Raw genomic sequence first — 17986 nt, 5'->3', positions numbered from 1 at the left:
TCATGTTTAGGTGGATTTTGAGTGACTTTAGTCATTAGTATTTGTAGAGCCATGAAAATTAATATGTATTTTCAAGTTAATGAAGCAAAGTTCAGCTTTCATTTACCACCTGGCACATTCCTTTGGCTTTGTTCCCGTTGGGTACATTGTTTTCAACACAGCATGATCACAGCCCCATTGTGTTGCTCCATTCTCTGTGTCATATGTGCATTGATTTCAACAGAGCATGACCACAGTACCTCTGTGCCACTCCATCCTTTGTTTCATGTCTCCCTTAGAGCAGTACACCAAGCTCCCTCAGTGTTCCTGCTTCAAAGGTGTGCAGACAGTTTGTCCCTAGTGAACTATAGCCAATGTATACACTCCTTGCTGAACTTTGCTTTTCAGTATTTTCCAAACAGTTGCAACACTTCAATTTTCATCATCCCTTCTCATTGTTTCAGCAAATGTGGATTAGTAGGCCATGGAAGTTTGGCAATGCACATGAAGAACTGTGTGGCTGTTGGGCATATTTTTAAAATGATGTACTGAAAATGGATCATAGAAGGTAGGAAATCACTGGTGCACCTAACACTTAAGGAGTTGCTCTGAGAAAGGAGTAGGACTCCTAAACCTTTATTTTGGATATATGAAAAAAAGGCAGGAACAGATGTCCAAAATACTAGCCCTTTGAAGTGGAGGAAGTGCGGTTTTCTATACAAAAATTTAAAAAGGTCATTACTGTCTGTTGATAGTAGAAATAATATTTTTATGCAGATGGACCCCAAATGAGAAGGGCAATGTTTAATGGACTGGCTCCAAAATCCAAAGAGTGTAGTAAAATCTGTATGTATACAGAGCATATACATGCACATATGAGTACATTCATATAAACGTGTTCCCACCTGTGCTTCAAAGTCTGAGTGATGCTTTACTGAAGGCAACTCATGCTTTGCTTATGTTGGTCTGTATTTGAAGACGTTCTATGTGTGCAAACAATGCACTGGAATTTTGTATGAATGTATGGATGAAATCAGATTAGAGGAATGACTTCCAAGTTTCTGAATCTAAACATAATAATTTGGCCTACTATCAGTAGATCTGACCCAGCAATACTGAAGGAAAACGAGATCTCTATATGATGCAATAAACTTCTGATTATTACATGGAAACATTCCTTCCTTTGCTGTTAAACAGCTTTGGGAAGCTGAATATCTGTAGGTGATTCCCTTCTACAGGACCCAACAGATCACTCTCTTTTGCCCACTCACTGATAGCACTAGATCCTACTATTCCTTAAATTATTAATGCCAGGGAGAGATAGCATCAGACATTATCCAAATTCTGCCAGTGCCCACAAAATCTGATTAGGTGAGAAAGAGAGAAATCAGCAAGAAAGCCATGCTTAGCACTGCAGAGGAAGGCAAAAAGGCTTGCCTGGCAATTAATTCCTTCACAATTGCAAAACTAAAAACCTAACTTTGAATATGCGAGCAGAAGATGTTGACCAGGTGTCCCAGGGAAATAACTCCTTGCACTGCCTGAGACTAAGTTATTGACTAAGTGCTGAAGAAGACAGAAAAAACTTATTATAATGTGATCACTTTTTAAAAACACTAGAGAAAATACACTACTCTAATCTTACCAGATAATGAACTGATATCTTGAAGGCTGAGACTTCACTAACTTACAGTTTCCAGTCTCCTTCATGCAACAAGGGTTAAAGTGTGGGGTTTAGCGAATCTAAGCACAAATATGACTGCAGACCAGCAGCTTACACTCCTGAGCTACAAAACTTCTCACAAAAATTAATATAAACATGCTTAAGGAAGAATTATGTAATAATAAAGACTCCATGAACTGGTGACTTCATCTCTTCTTCTTTTATTCCAATGTAAATGATTTTTGCTGTCTTTCATATTCTGGTTAAATTACAACCTTACTCAGTATCCTGCTGATCTGACTGATTATTTTTCAGCCAGAAGGAAAAACCCAACCTTCTGGAAACAGATGTGCAAGAACTTATACACAGAATTCAGATAATGCCTTGCCTGTATCTTTACTGATCTAGATATACTGAATATCATATCATTATGACTGTTTTCTAGTTTCATTAGCATTCATTTTTATGTTGTTATTTTCTCATCTTTAACATTTCTATAATTAAATTTGAGTACCAGGTCTAGAAATGGCATTAATTTTGCTAATTTTGATTGTCTCAATATTGTGGCAAGAATTCCTGTTTTTATTACACATTTTCTCTTTAAGTAATCAAATATCAATGGAATGACACTTTTATCTATGACAGTATAAGACCTCTCCAAACCAGTTGTTTTTACATCAGATTCTCATTCTTTGTAGATATAAATTGTGGACTTCAAGTATGTTGTCTTGCATTGGTATACAGTTAGAAACAGTTCAAAAATCTGTTTCATTTGAAATCAGTTTCCCAAATAATTATAAATCAGATTCACTCAGTTCTTCTGCCCAGAAATTGAATTATTCCAAACAATTATGCAATTTTGAAAATTTTGGCCAGTGAAAATTTTTGCCTTTCATGTCAGGTTTTTCACCAAAATACTTAGGTTAGATTAAAAAAAAAAAAAAAAAGGTTACACATAAAATCTTTTAGAATATCTGAAAGAGGGACAGAAACCAGACCAAAAGTTCAGTGGGGCCATTTTTGCTTCCTTTAGGTCATGTGTTTGACCCAATTTTGAGTGGGAATCCCACCGAATGTGAGTACCCTTATTGGCCAGCAGCTCATCTCTGGTCCCACCTTTCCTAACACCTGCTCATGGAAGAATGTTCCTAGACGTGGGAGGAGGAAGAGAAATAAAAAGCCTAGGTTTGCTCTCTCATAAATCTCAAATTCAAATCGTGGTTGTTTCATCCATTTCAAACTTCATTCTACAGTCTTTGGAGAAGCAGTTGCTCATTTGAAAAGTAGGGGAATAGGTTCTAATTGAACTTGACTTTTTAGTTTTACATCCCTACTCTTTTGTTGCTAATATCTCTGGGACCACCCAACATAACTCAGCTATCTTTCCTTGGCATTTATGCACTCAGAATCCTTGCAAATGTCCCTATTAGTCATTGCTTGGCCCAGCTGCAACTGGCATAGTGAGCTTTTCAGAGTATATTTTTAATTTGCCGTCAGCTCCTTTTGAGTCTTGGACATGAGACCAAAGACAGGATATCATACACTAAATCAGTGTGATAATTAGCTTGATATATGCTTCTTAATTAGTATAACTGTAATTGGCAAAAATATCTTATGTTTTCATGACACAGGGGTTAGTGATATATATAAATTATGGTGATGCTGTCCCATTAGTTGGAGTCCCAAAGCCATCTCTTTGGAGGATGTATGTAGCAGAGCTATAATTCTTCCAATGCTCTAGCTCTATGGTGGAGTTCTAGGATCTCAGTAATTTGCAAGAGCCTGGGTGGCCCAAAGTCACCATTTGGGTGGCCCATGGAGCAGAATTTCACTGCTCTGAGTAGTCATGGTGTGTTTAGACTGACAATGGAAATGAACACTGAAGGCTATCACCCCCTAGGTGGGCGCAAGGCACAGAAGATTGGGATAGCATGCAACTCTAGGCTCATTGCTCCTCCAGGATTTAAAAACTTCCAATTTAGTACATTGTCTACTTCTAATCCTGAACGCAGATGGTGTCAAAAATAGTTGTGCTTAAATTAGAACTAAGACAAGATGTACAAGCTGAGTTAAGGCTCCTGCAGTCATCCTCCATTCAGGGTTGTGGACGGAGAGAACTAAATGCATGTGGTTCTATTTCTGCCTCTTCCCTTTGCTAGCTGAAACCCATATGTGAATCACAGTATTCTTGAGATGTTCTGCTAGTATACATCATTGTTCAAAGTGCCATGTGTGCACTTACTTCATTTAAAGCTCTGTGTTCTTTAAGGGGTACTTCATTTAAAAGCTGAGAGAGATAAGATCCTCCTAAATGTGATCTCTTCATGTATTTCCAGATGGACTGGCAGATATGGTAAACATTTTGATGAGATCTGAAGTCTAGCACAAGCTTCTGGAAGCCAAGTGATGATTTGCAAGTTATCAGTGCAATTTGGATCAGACCCTCCATGAAAGAGAAACATGCTGTGTTGGCTCCTGGTTGTACTAAAGAATATAGACGTGTTTCTAGAAGGATCAAGCAATGAGAAATCAGAACTGGTGTTTTGTGCAGAATTGAAATAAGACAACAGGAGATCACACAGATAGTAAGGAGCTAGTTTTTCCTAAATAAATTGTATAATCTGAATATATATGGAAATATCTGACAATCTAAGCTCGAAAAGAACAGAGCTCTCTGACATTGTAAAAAAAAATCTCTGGCTATTTTTATAGTTTTCAATTGCTGTTGAAAGTAGAAGTATGTTACAAATATGCTCAATTCCTTCCTTCATGTCCTACATATTTAGCATTTTCCAGGAAAAGTGGCTTCTCCTAATTTATGAAATTCAATGTTCCATAGGCAGTCTCTGTGCTTGGAAAGAGCCATTTAGCTGCCTTGGTATAACACATATCTCCAGAGGACAAAAATCAGTGAAAGATTAACACTGACAAGCATCGTTTATCTGTCACCAACTTTTCCTCTGAGGTTACTACAGAGCAAACCAAGCTGTATGCTAGATTTTTTTGTTGATTTTGTTGTACTGTTTTTCAAAAGCTGTGAATTTTCAGCGTAATTGTGTGTGGTATAGTTCTCATTGCAGCAACCCAAAAGATCTGTTTAAAAAAGAAAAGGAAGCCAACTAGGCAATGTACTTAAAATTGGGTTCCTATAACTGTGTGGGGTCTTTGAAGTGTTTTTAAAATGGCCAAACGGCAACATAACTGTGTTTCTATGACTGTATATAGGCATTGGCTCCAATTCACAAATCCCAAATTCCACTCAATTCTCTGTGCCTGATGTTTTCTATTGGCAGGGCACTTCCTGCAGCCCAGAGCTAATCAACAGGAAATATTAGGGCTTGAATGGAATTAAGATGCCTAAATCTGGAATCTACTTTTGTTGAAATTCTTGGCTTAGGTCACCTGCCTTTCAGTCTCAGGTGTGAACCAGAAAACCATTAAATTCTGTCCCTACCACTCCTGTCTTCTATCTCCTCTTCCTCTTTTAGCATACAATTGACTTGCTTCAGTGGAAGAACAGCAAGCTGGAGGGCAGTGATTGATATAACAGCACATATAAATGGTGGTCAAGAACATAATAATAACTTTGCTGTTGCTATCAAGAAACAGAGCCAATTAAGTGCCACATTTTAATATAAACTTTTGCCAGGACTGTATTTGCTTTATTGAAGTTTCTAACAAGTCTTTAATGTTGTTACAACAGGATATTACTTTTTCTTCAGATAAAATATAAATGTTCTGCTAAAAAAGGAGTGAAAACCATGCTATAAGGTTATGTGTTAAACAATTTCTGCATACTTCCAAGCACTGTAACTTAATCTTAGCATAGTAAGGGCACAGGTTTGCTATGGTGCAAGATGTGAAATGTTTATATAAACCACAGTTAAAAGAATTTCTAGGCTCAGTTCAAGAGTTTACACTTTCAAAGTCATTCCACCAGGGCATTCATCATGATCACACAATTGCTTTGTCTGAGTTCTTTAATTCTTTCACCCCTCTGAAACTGTGTATTTAAAAACCTATCACAGGATTCCTAAACAGACGAGGTCAGCTAGGTGTTGTAATCACATCTCTTCACTAAAAAAGCCATATGTAATCAGCTGAGCTTTGGCTCCAAATTGTTGTAAACTACAAACTCGTATGAGTATTACTGGGAAGAGACCTAGGGAAAATGTCTGCAATATCTACTATCTGTATAATAAACACAGTTATGTCTGTCATTAGCACTCAAGCAAATAAATGCTGCTGCTTTAATGGTACCTAAATAGTTTTTTTCCAGTGGTGGTCAGGATTGTTAGCCTGGCCACTGCTCAAAAGACTTGGATACCCTGGCCCTGGTGCCTGGAGGTGGATGCTGGGACAGTAGGAGCGATGCCTTCTCTATTGTAGCACCTAATTTATTGGGTTTGAGAGGCCAGCATTTGGTAGCAAAGGGGCTGCAGGGGTGGCTTCTGTGAAAAGATGTTGGAAACTGCTTCCTTATCTGACAGAGCCAACTCTGAGACAGACATGCTGCTGGCCAAACTGAGCCAACTGACAATGCTTGCGTGCCTCTGAGATAACTTATTCAAGAAAGGTTGAAAACTGCTGCACAAGAGCAGCTGTGAGAAAGAATGGAGAGCATGTGAGAGAAAGAGCCCTGCAGACACCAAGACCTGTGAGGGAGGAGTAGAGAATGAGCTCCAGGAGCCAGAGTACAGTTTCTCCTGATCGCAGAAACTGATTGCAGAGTGATGGTGATGCTGAGACAGGCTGTTCCTCCAGCTCCAAGGATCAGGCAGCCCAGGGTCTGTCTATGTCAGTAAAATGTCAGGGGGGAAAAAAAACCATTGAATGGTTCCACTTTTTCTTCATCCTGATTTGCTAGGTGACCATCTTCAGCAAGCATCCTTCCAGTCTTTTCCTTAGACCTCCTTTACTATTAATGCACACTAAAAAGACCTTTTTGTTGTCTGACACAACACTGGCCAGTCTCAACTCTTAATTGTGCTTTGGCCTTCCATGTCTTCTCCCTGAATATATGAACCACAGCTCAGTACCTTTTCTTCAAAAATTCAAAAATTTCCTTCCAGACCTTACTTCCACACACATAATTTCCTTTCCCTCTTGAGTTTCAACATGAGTTCCTTGTTCAGCCTGACATTGGACACAGTGGAATTACCTGGTCCTGTGCTTTTAAAAGGTGCTTCTTAAGAACTGACCAGCATTCATGGACACATAAGACCTCAGAGGCAGATTCCATTGGGACATTGCCAAATAGCTCCCTGCGTAGCTGGAAGCTTGTCCTCTTGAAATCTAGGGTAACCACTCCAATTACCTGTTTTTCCCACTACACTGAAAAGTTTAAAATCAACCATTTTGTCATCATTATGGCCAAGACAGCAGCCTATCATTACAGCCTCCAGATGTCCTTCTCTATTCAGAAACAGCAGGTCCAGGAGGGCAGCATTCCTACTTGGCTCACTGAGTACCTGTGAAACTTCAGGAATTTGCCAGACTAGTCACAGAAGTATGGCATTTGCAGTAGATTTCTGGGAAGCTGAAATCTCTGATAAGAGCTTCCTGTTCAGAAATTTATCATAATTGCCTACAGAAGAACACATCATAAGAGAGGAGGTCTATTTCTTCCCAAATGTGGAATCACAGAATCACAAAATGTGTACCTGAAGGAGGAAGTGGTCAACAAGGCCAGAGGAACTCACCAGGAGTGTTCAGCAGCACCTGTGGCCCTGGGACAGCTGCTGTGTGGGATCCCCAGCACCCTACACCAGGGCAGTGGGGAGAGGGGCACAGGAAGGGATGGCCTTAGCTCAGTGCCCAGAGCTGCTGTTCTCCCCAAAGATGAGACTCAAGCTCAAGCCCAGGCTCTTGCTCAGGTGTGCACTCTGTGGGTGTGCCCATGGGAGCCCTGAACACAAAATCAGGATGTAGGCAGTTGTGGTACATGGTGCCTGTTCTATCTGAGTGTGCTCTGTGGCTGTACTGGGGTTTGCAAATATCCCCCTGCAGCCCTTGGACACCCATGGTGGAGCCATGTCACACTGTAACCCCCAGCCATGAGCTCTGTGTCACACTGCTGCTCACTCACTGCCCGACAGGGGTGAGGATTGAAGGGCTAAAGCTGAGAAAACTTGTGGCTCAACTTAAAACTAGTTTAAGAGAGAAAGCAAAACCACGTGTGCAAGAAAAGCTGGCCCCACCACCACTTCAACAAGCACTGGTATCGCTGCTGCAGTGGGCTCCTCTCTCCCTGTTCTGCCTAGTCCCAGCTCTCATTGAGGATGACAACCACCCCACGGGGACAAAGCTCCTGATTTGCAGAACTCTGGCTGCCATCACAAGGCCACGGCATCTCCAGTGATCATAAGCTGGTTGCTTGGGCAGAAGGGCCTGGTGGTGGGAAGAAGTGTCTCTGGTGGGAAACCCCCAGAGACAACAGAACACTTAATGCCGTTGGGGACCTGTGGAGACTTTTTATCCAAAACTGTTGCAGAATCAGGACTGCCTAGAGCTGCTTGCCCAGCCACTTGCCCAGGACTGCATCCAGACACCTTTTGAAGTTCTTCACAATTGGTGACTCCACAATTTCTCAGCAACCTCTGGCAATGTTCAGTCACCCTAACATTAACAAATCTTTCCTGTGGTTCATTTAGAACCTCCTGTTTCAATATTTGCCCACCGCCTTTTGCCCTGCCCAGTGGACACCACTGCAAAGTCTGGCTCCATCATCTTTACAGCCTTCTGATATTTTGTACACCATGATGCAACGACCTGAATTTGCTTTCCTGAAAAGTCCCAGTTCACTCAGACTTTTAGGGAAGGTTCTCCAGTCCTTTAATCATCATCGAGGCTCTTTGCTGGATTTCATCTTCTGTGTATCTCCATCTCTTTTGTACTGGGGAGCCCAGGACTGGACCCAGCACTCTCGAGGTCACCACACCAGTGCTGAGTAATGGGGAAGGATCATTTCTCTTGGCCTGCTGGCAACAGCCTTCCTAATGCAGCTCAGCATGATACTGGCCATCTTTGCTGCAAAGGAACAGAACTAGCTGTTGTGACTTTTTCTAACTGGAGTCCCAAAGGACAGAAGTCATGGAAAACTTGGATTCACACAGTGTCAGACTGCTTTAAACTCCACATAACACACTTGTTGCTCTTCAGCTCATCTCACTGTATGAAGACACTGCTTTTGTGACTGTCTGAAACATCCAGGGACTAGAGATGAACCCTGATTTCAGTGTGTGTGTGTTTTTCTCCCAGGTTCTGTTTGATTTGCATTATCTCTAGTTAGATGGGATTCCTTCTAACAGATAAACCAACAAGGTGGAATTTCTGAAATAACCTTTAATCTTCTTAAATTAAATCAGAGCAGCATTATGCTTTGAATTTTTTGACTGCTTGTTTAGTCATGGGGCGCACAATACAAACTCTCTTCCTGGCAAAATAAAAGCTTAGGAACTATAAATATCTGAAGTGGTGTTTGACTAAATATTACTAAGAGTAAAAACATATATGTAAACAATTTAGGAGTCTAAGCAAGAGTCTCAGAAGGGCTTGAGACTCCCACTTTGGATTCCCAAAGGTAGTTCAAGTTAGGCCCTAGAAGTATTAAGAAGCTAGTAGCTGTCTTTGGGTATAAATTGCAACTAAAATCCATGACTGCAGTAATCCATCTTCCTGGCTTTCCATATGCCTTGGATTTGCTAGGCAACCACTAACAAACTCTACCAGGTGCACAAGGGTGTAACTCCATGCTCCTCTGGTCAAAGTCACCTCATCTGGGTAGCTATGGAGGAAAGGGAGAATTGCGCAAGCCGTGTTCACCCAGCCTGACAGCTTATGTGTGTTTCTCTCAACTGCAAGGGTCTGTGCATTGTGGCAGTGGGAAATATGTACACAACTCCTTCTTCTGACTCTGCTGCAGAGGAAGTAATCTGCAGTACAAGAGGCATTTGTTTCAGTGTCCTCCAGCTCCTGAAACAGTTCAGCACAGCTACATTCATTAGTGAGTGATTTCCATGGGAGTGAGGTACACACACTGAGGCTGGTGATTATCATCTGTGAAAAGCCCAGTTTGGTGTAATCCTGCAAATTTTTCCCGTAAGTTCTCTTCATCTCCTGGCATAGGTACAGCTGCTCCTCTGTCACCATTTTCCTAAGTGATGGCGATCTGTCTGAGGAAGGGAACGACCACAGAAAGGTAAAAAAGGAAGAAAAGTAAAGCAGAATGATTAAAATAACATTATATTGACCCAGTGATTTCAACAGGGTGGGTCCACCTGCACAGAGATGTTTGCAGCACTGGAGCCAAAAATGTGACAAAACCAAGTTTTCCTTGCTTTCAAATCTGAACTTGATTATAGAAACAAAAATGGTACCAGAAAGCTGGAAGCAAATTTTAAGGGCCATAATCAAAACCAAAAGATGAACTGAGAAATATTTTAACCTGTCAGAATTTGTGTGCAGAGGTTCTGTGTTTCCTCTGCAAGATGTGGTAATACTTTTCCCACTTAGAAGAGGATATTGCAAATATTGGTGTGAATGCAATCAGAAGATTAAGCAAAAGGCAGCCTTGGAACAAGAGCCTGGTCAGTCAGGTAGTGAAGTCATTGTTTTTAATATTTTATTTTTATAGGTAAGATCATAATTACAGACAGCTCTTCAAACTGCTTACTTTACATTTTACTTACTTATTTGCACCCTTTTTTCAAACTTTTCCTCTAAAATGTAACCTAATTTTTCTCTTGCTCGCTTGTTTTGGTTTTGCTTGTTTTTTGTTTTGTTTTTGTTTAGAATCCTTTAATTAAGCAAGAATGTTGTGGCTTGCTATTTCAAGTTATTTAAAGACTCTCAAAGGCAGAGAGATTTTTTAAAAAATCAGGTTTGCATTGTTTTAAAGGAGAAAGAGTATCTACTTTTGAAAATCCTACAAGATGTGTATTCATATTCTAAGATAAAAGCTTTTAAATATTGACCTTTAGGTTGCAAATTTAGCTGTCTAAATATAACATAAATATGTTTAAATTTTATTAAATGTTAACATAAATTTTAGCATAAATTACTTATTTAGTAATCCTAAATTTTTTTTTCATTGCAAGATACGACAGTAGAATTACTTAATGAAATTTTGATGTGAAGGAATGACAGGCACTAGATCCATGGAACGAGAAAAGGACTGAAAATATAAATTTTTAGTTATTATAGCCTGCCTGATATCTTTTTAATGATTTTAGATAATTGGTATAATAATTTGGAGGTATTTAATTTAGTTTTACAACAAAATATTGCTCTTCTGGGTGTTCTTTAAGGAATGAAAAGATTTTTAATATGAGCTTGGAATACTCATTAACCTTAGTTTTCTTCTTCTAATACATGAATACAATCTCAAATTGTGATGAATATGTTTTACCATTCAGTATTTTCAAATTAATGACTTCAATTCTGATTTAATTTTTGAGTGTCCTACCCTAAAAAAGTAATTGATGTTAAGTCTGTACAAATGAAAACATCTCTTTAGGGTCCATTAATATATTGAATTAAATACAGTAAAACAAGTTCTATAATGAAGCTACTTCTATGGGGATTTTTCAAGTTGCAATTCAGTACAGAATCTAGTGTGACTTCTTTTAATAAGGTGCATAGGATAAATGTTGGTTTATCACAGCCATAATTCAAAATTCTATATAACCTATAGATGAAGATTTGCTCATGTAAGCAACTTATTGCAAAATATCTAGTTTTAAAATACGCTTTTATTTCAATGAATGGGTTTAAGTGTGTTTACTGTACAGAATAATTTTAAATGAGTTGGGTTTTTTTAATTACATAGAGCTTTTAATGAGCATTTTCAGTCATGCTGAGATTATCTAATCACATAACTACAATATGTATGTATTTCTAAATATTTGGATGCAGTTTGCTATTTTCAAGATTGTGGGATTGTGGTATTGTTTGTTGGGTTTTTTCATAATCCAGTGACAAACTGAAAAATCTTTTGAACTTCTTTGCTTTTTTAGGCTGAGAGTGAAAAGCACCCACACTGTAACTTACTGCATCTGTGAGTTTGAAAATACCTTATTTTCCTATGTTGTCCAGTTTTCATATAATTTATCACAAGCTTCTGCTTTTTTTTTTCAGATTTTGTGTGAGTCAATGACCTGAATCTTTTACTTCATACATTTACAGCATAGAAGTGTCATCATATTCCAAACAATTTGCCTACCTAAAGAGATGGCTAAAGCTCAGCAACTGGATCTTTTGGCACAGCTAAATTTGCTCATCTGCATATACTTTGCATGTCTTCTTTAGTTGCACAGACACCATAAAACAGATATTTATATTGCATGTACCTCTGAAAATAAAATATTCCTAGAATGGATCTTCCTGAAAAAAGTTTCTAGGAATCATCTGGAGCTGCCTGAGTTTTCAACTGCAGATTTTCAGAGACATCACAACAGTAAGAATTTGAGGTAAACAGCAATACAGCATTTGCTGACTGGTGATCATTTGTCATGTTTCAGACAGAATGAAAATATTCTTTGGTTTTGTTTGCCCCTCTTGTGGGAGCTGACTGGGAACAGGACACAGTGGTGTAGAGACACAAAGCAAAGAGAGCTCATGAGTGTGAGTGCAGATTCACTTCTTGAACCTCCTGGCCCTGCATGCAGTGCATGGGTGAGGACCCTGCCCACTCTCCCTTCCACAGAAGAGGAGGAGACATGTGTCCAGGCAAGGTTTGGGCTGAAGGTCCAAAAGCCTGCCTAAGGTCATACAAATACTGTGGGAAGTCTCTGAGCCTACAGCTGGGGGAATGTCCAAATGTTCAGAAAATGCTAATTACAATATTAGAAAAATTCTCTGGGTTTGTGAAAATTGTGGGTGTGACCTTATTACCCTAGCAAACTGCAAGGGACCTGAGACACATGGGGAGCCACAGTGGAGATTAGACTTGTACCATCAAGTGCATTCCCCTGCAACTGTACTTGCTTGCCTACAAGACATTTGGTGCAGAGAAGTCCCCAAGATCAATCCCTTTCATACCTGTACTGTACTCAGCCTCTTTCAAATTCCTGTGCTATCCTGGAGATGGTTACATATTAATCTGAATTTGTTCTTGATTTGTAGGATCCCTCTGTCTACTCCCTCAGACAACCCTTCTCCTTCACCCAACACTTCAGGGGCTTCCAGGGAAAGGTGTATCTATGGCCAAAGCCTCCAGTTGGGGTCCAATAATAATCTGGTCAAACAGGGAAGATTTGTTGCTCTCAGAGTGGAGTTGGTTGTAATCTTTTCTGCTTGTTCTGAACTTCTGACATGTTTGAGGCTGTGGCACCATGGCGAATCTGTGTAAAAAAAAAAGAGATTTTATCACAGCCTCTGATTTGCAGCCATTTAACTGTTTGAACTATTCCATAGGCACAGGAATATGAGCCAGTTCTCTGTTTCCCAGGGTGGAAGTTGCAGGTAGTTGAACCACATGATTCAAAAGCAAACATGCTGTTCACCATTTCTTTATGGTGAAAACTCTGCAGTAAATGAACTGAAAGTGACATGAAAGACATATTAGGAGGAAAACTATGTTTGCAAAGCTATGGTTTCTGGGTATAATATGGGTAAAAGAGCTGCTTTACTATCACTGGCTTGTACAAAAAGGTGAAGAGGTCTTCTGATACATCTGTTCCATCTTTGTCTATTCTTCTTTTCTCCACAGAGCTTTTCCTAGAGGCAGATGTGATAGGCCTGAAGAATACAGCACCTAACCTTATTGTGTTAGGTGCACACATGCACTGAGGCAAGTGATAAGTGAATTCCTCAGTGTACACTGATTTCTCCTCTTCAGCAGAGCTGTGACAAGTACAGCACCTTAACATTCTACTGAGCCTGTAACAGAACAGATCATCTAGTCTGAACAATTAGTATCAACAGAAAATAACACCTTCAAGTCTAAACAATATTACTCATGAGAGAATACATTAAGTATGTTGGTCACAACACCTGTGCTTGACACTGAAAAAAAGAGTATCAAGGTATTGTATTTAAGACAGACAGTGACAGATGTTGGCAAAGCCAAGGCTCTGTTCTCAAAGGATTTGAAAACTGAAATCCATTTCCTTTACTAGTCAACATGGAGACGAAGGCTGTGGATAAAGATTATACCAACTTTTATTTCCACACTGAGAAATTTGCAGGGCTTTGTATGCCTTCCCCCATTAAAAACTTCTACTGAGAGTGTAAGCACCTCAATTTGACAAAATGATTCCTTATGAGAGATGAGCATATTGCTCTGCAGCAGTTTGTAGATATTCTACTACAGAGACAACTTACTAGAGAGAAGTTCTGTCATAGTTTTTCCCTTTTTTGGTTTTTTTGGGTTTTTTTTGCCAAAGTATTTTACACTATGGTGATTAATGATGAAATACGAAACTAATTATTAGCAAACACAGTTAGCTGATGTTTTAAAGTGGACTGTGGCAGGTTCAAGTGCATGGGATGAGGAAAAGCCATGTACAGTGTTTATGCCAATGAATAGTGACTATGAATTGCATATGATAATCAAAATTACTATAAACATAATCAAAATATCTGCACATTTATAATTTCCTGCAAAGCAGCCTTTTTTTACCTACTTTGATTATATGAATAAAGACTGAAAAATGTTAGAGGAAAACAAAATTTTACACCAGAAATTTCACAATATTCGATATCATTCGGACCATTTTAACCAAGTGAGACCAAATGGATTTTCATTAATTTTAAATTACTTAATCTTAATTTTATTTTAAAAGTAAGATATATTACAACTGTAAGATATATATATAACTGTAAAATATATTATAACTGCATTTTTTCCAGGTTTTTTCTAGAGACCAATGTAGTTCTAACCAGAAAAGTCTTCAAAATATAATGTGATTCACTCTGATGAAATGATCCAGCAAGCCTGACTCAGTGGGAGTTATCTTGGAAGAACAGACAAAGTGAGTAAATAGGGGGATAAGGACAGAATTGATTTACAGTAAAATAGCAATTTTGTGATACTTACACATGTAACTGACTGGTTCTTAATTTCATTTCACATATTGCACCAATGAACTACCCTTTGGATATTTTCCTCATTCTCCAGAGACTAAAAAAGTAGTAAATATACCTAAAGACTTAAGCTTCATACTCAGCTTTTACAAAACCAAAATTAGGTGAGAAGAATGTGTCCCTGAATGGGAAGCACATAAAATAAACAAATTAGGGGAAATAAATTGGTATAGAAGAATGATGAAAAATTGGTCCTGTGACCCAATTATCAGAGCATCTAAACCCACAGAAATTGCAGTGGTGCTTGTTTATCTACCTGTTTATCTAATCCATAAAGTGAATCTTCAATTTGCTTATATGGCATGTATAATATGTTTGAAGAAAGAGGCCTGTAAAGTATTTTCGAGATGACTGGATTTATGTTTTACCAAGACTTACTTGAAAAGTTAGGTCCCAAAAGGGTTTTAGATTCCAGAAACATTAAGAAAACTAAAGAATTTTTGAAGAACATTCAAAATGTTATTCTGAGAGTCTGGATAAATAAGAAATGCCTGGCAGATGTCTTTGCAAACTTTCCAGAACAATGTGCTGTCAACTCAAGGTAAATGATTATAATATTTTATCCAATTTTTAGTAGTGGGAAAACCAAAATATGTCCCATAATGAGAAACAAGCTTACTTTGTTTATGATATTCTCCTTTAGCTCTGGTTTATCTTTAGGACAGTTAGGGTTTGCTTTATTTAGAATTCAAGATTTATAAGCAGTTACTGAAATATGCTTACAAAATTATTATTGGTGAAGTATTTCTATTGCACATTCATTTCAAAATGATACTTAGTTAAACGATCCTGTTTTTTTCTTATCCCACTGTGAAATGAAACCAAATGCCAGAACCTTAAAATATTTCGTTATGTTGATTTTTCTCCATTATATTGCTTCTAATTGCTTAATGAAAGTATGTGGAATTATACCAATGGGATGCTTTAAAGGCTCAGATTCAAAATGTTTCTAAGCTTTGCCCTAGTTTGATATGCAATAGTATGACAATAACCTCGTTAGTATCACAGAAGGTAAGTGTCCTTTGACTAATTAGGAGTTGAGGAGCCCAATGTGCACTAATGGTTTATCATGGCTATAAGTCCTCTGGACTCTAATGTTTGCACCTATTTTTATTTATTTACTAATACACTGCCTTTTTTTCTTCTTTTTTTTTTTTTAATGTAATGAACATTGTTTTTCAGAGATGAACTTTACTACTGTGGAATATAAACATGGACAGCTAGTTTTTCCTTTACTGTCCTGGTCATCCGCTACAATAATTTCCATGAAGTTGTTTTTGTTCATTTTTGTTTGTTTCTTTCTTTTTTCTTTCAAATGTCGTTCCTCAGGTCTGTGATATTTTTTGTAGGAGAAACTGCAGAATTAAAGTCTGTTTTCTCTGGGGAAAGGTAACTATGAGTTATTTCGACTGCAGTATACAAAATTCAGAAGGAAATAAAAAGGCAAATCTGAGGTTTTGCCAAATGTGCAAGAACTCAGGGGCACAGTTTGAAATAAAGTGTAGGTCAAGCCTGCAAGGAACTCAAGAGGAATTTCTTTGGAGATCACAGAAAATAGATAGAAAATACACCAGTAAGCAATAAAAGTAATTACAATGGAGGAAGGTCCAAAAATGTTTAAGATATAGCGAAAATGTTGGACAAAAATCCTATGCTAAAAGGAGGAAGGTCAAGAAACGTTTAAGATATAGAGAAAATGTTGGACAAAAATGCTATACTAAAACACAGGAAGGACTGACCCATCTGCCACCTGCATGCTGTAGTCCTGAAAGAGTGCTGACCTAAGTTCTTTTACAATACAAAGAAATACCTGAAATTATTTTATATCCCATAACTTCTTTTTTTCTCTCTCATTTCTGGGGTATGCGGTAAACCTAAGCATATTTATTAATGTGGAATATTTATTAGTGTTTTTGCTCATTTGTATCAGCTTGCATACAGTCCTCAGTATTATTTGTTATTTCTAAGTCAGCTACAACATGCAAAATGCTTTTCAATGTAAAAAATGTACAGCATTCCTTTTCAGGGAGGCTATAAAAGACGACTGTAATGCAGAAACACAACACATTAATAAATTGCAGGAAGGAGAAAAGAAGTATGAGTACAGCACATCATATCTTTATACAGGGGAAAATATTGTTGGCAAATTTGATCAGGGAAGTGTAGGTAAAGAAGGTGAAAGCAGATTAAACCACTAGGAAGGCTGCTCCTTGATAATTTCTTTTGGGTATAAGCATTAGTTCAAGCTTTGTCATATGTTATTTTAACCTTTATAAAATGGACTACTATTACAATCTTTCTGACTGCTAACTCACAACACATTATCAAAAAAACCTGTTCTCTCCATGAAACTTCTAAGAGAGACTGAGCCTTATGAAAGTTGGAAAAATCATGCCATGGAAATTATTTGGATAGAGAGGATAGTGAGGGCGTAGAAGGAATGTTGTTGCTAAGTTCTTGAAATGGAAGTTAATAATCCTAATAAGAGCACTGCTTTGTGCTCCTCGTATGTTCTGGCAGAGGAGAAAAAAAATTGGATTCAAAGACAATGGCAAGAGAAGAGAAGAGGAAAGGAATAGTGTGGGTCTAAATCAGCATGGGATGAATCAAAAGGCAGCTCATTTAAGTGTCTGACTCTCTGAGCTCTGCCAGTGACTTACAGAAGGAAACAGCCTTAACTATATTTACAATGCCAAAAGGATATATGCAGAAATTTATGGGAAAAAAAATGAATGGGTCCCTTCCTCCAGCTTCAGGCCTTCTCAATTAGGAAGCTGGAGGGATTCACACCATCCCACTTGAGGCACACAGTTTAGCCAGCTACATTAAGCAGTCTCCCTGAGCTCCCTCACTAGTCATGGGAGACAAGAAGTTTTCTGCAAAGCCAAGGCAAGGCATGTAAGTCCAGTGCCCAGTTAACAGGAGTCTCCGGAGCCAGTTGCCTAACTTGGCCATAGCTGCTGGTGGCAATATTTTTCCTCTCAATTGAAATGCAACAGATTTTATGTTACTGGATATACAAACAAGCATTTTTGAAGCTGAAATCACAGATCTTCACTACTGGGGTCAAAGAGTCAAACTAATGAGCTGAATATGGCAACATAAAGGGAGTCAGGCATAGTGACAAAACGCACCACCAACACCTCAAGAGCTAGTAAAATCTAAAGGGTTTAGAGTTCTAAGGCACTCTAGGCTATAGAAACTATTAATCATGTAAAGAAATTAATAGGAAGACTGAAATGGATGCACTGACATGAG

The 17986-nt window shown here is 38.4% G+C and overlaps 1 long non-coding RNA gene across 1 annotated transcript; it reads left to right on the top strand.

Moving 5' to 3' along the window:
* Nucleotides 1-9773: 9773 nt before the first annotated feature.
* Nucleotides 9774-11959, top strand: LOC146425021 (uncharacterized). Its single transcript, XR_014846895.1, has 3 exons — nucleotides 9774-9842; nucleotides 11659-11699; nucleotides 11780-11959. It is a non-coding gene; the product is annotated as an uncharacterized LOC146425021 (long non-coding RNA).
* The last annotated feature ends 6027 nt before the right edge of the window (nucleotides 11960-17986 follow it).

The sequence above is a fragment of the Lichenostomus cassidix genome, chromosome Z (assembly GCF_008360975.1).
Source record: "Lichenostomus cassidix isolate B80296 chromosome Z, HeHo_3.0, whole genome shotgun sequence".
Classification (NCBI taxonomy): Eukaryota; Metazoa; Chordata; class Aves; order Passeriformes; family Meliphagidae; genus Lichenostomus; species Lichenostomus cassidix.
The sequence above is the reverse complement of the archived record's forward strand: the minus strand, read 5'-3'. Positions and strand labels throughout refer to the sequence as shown.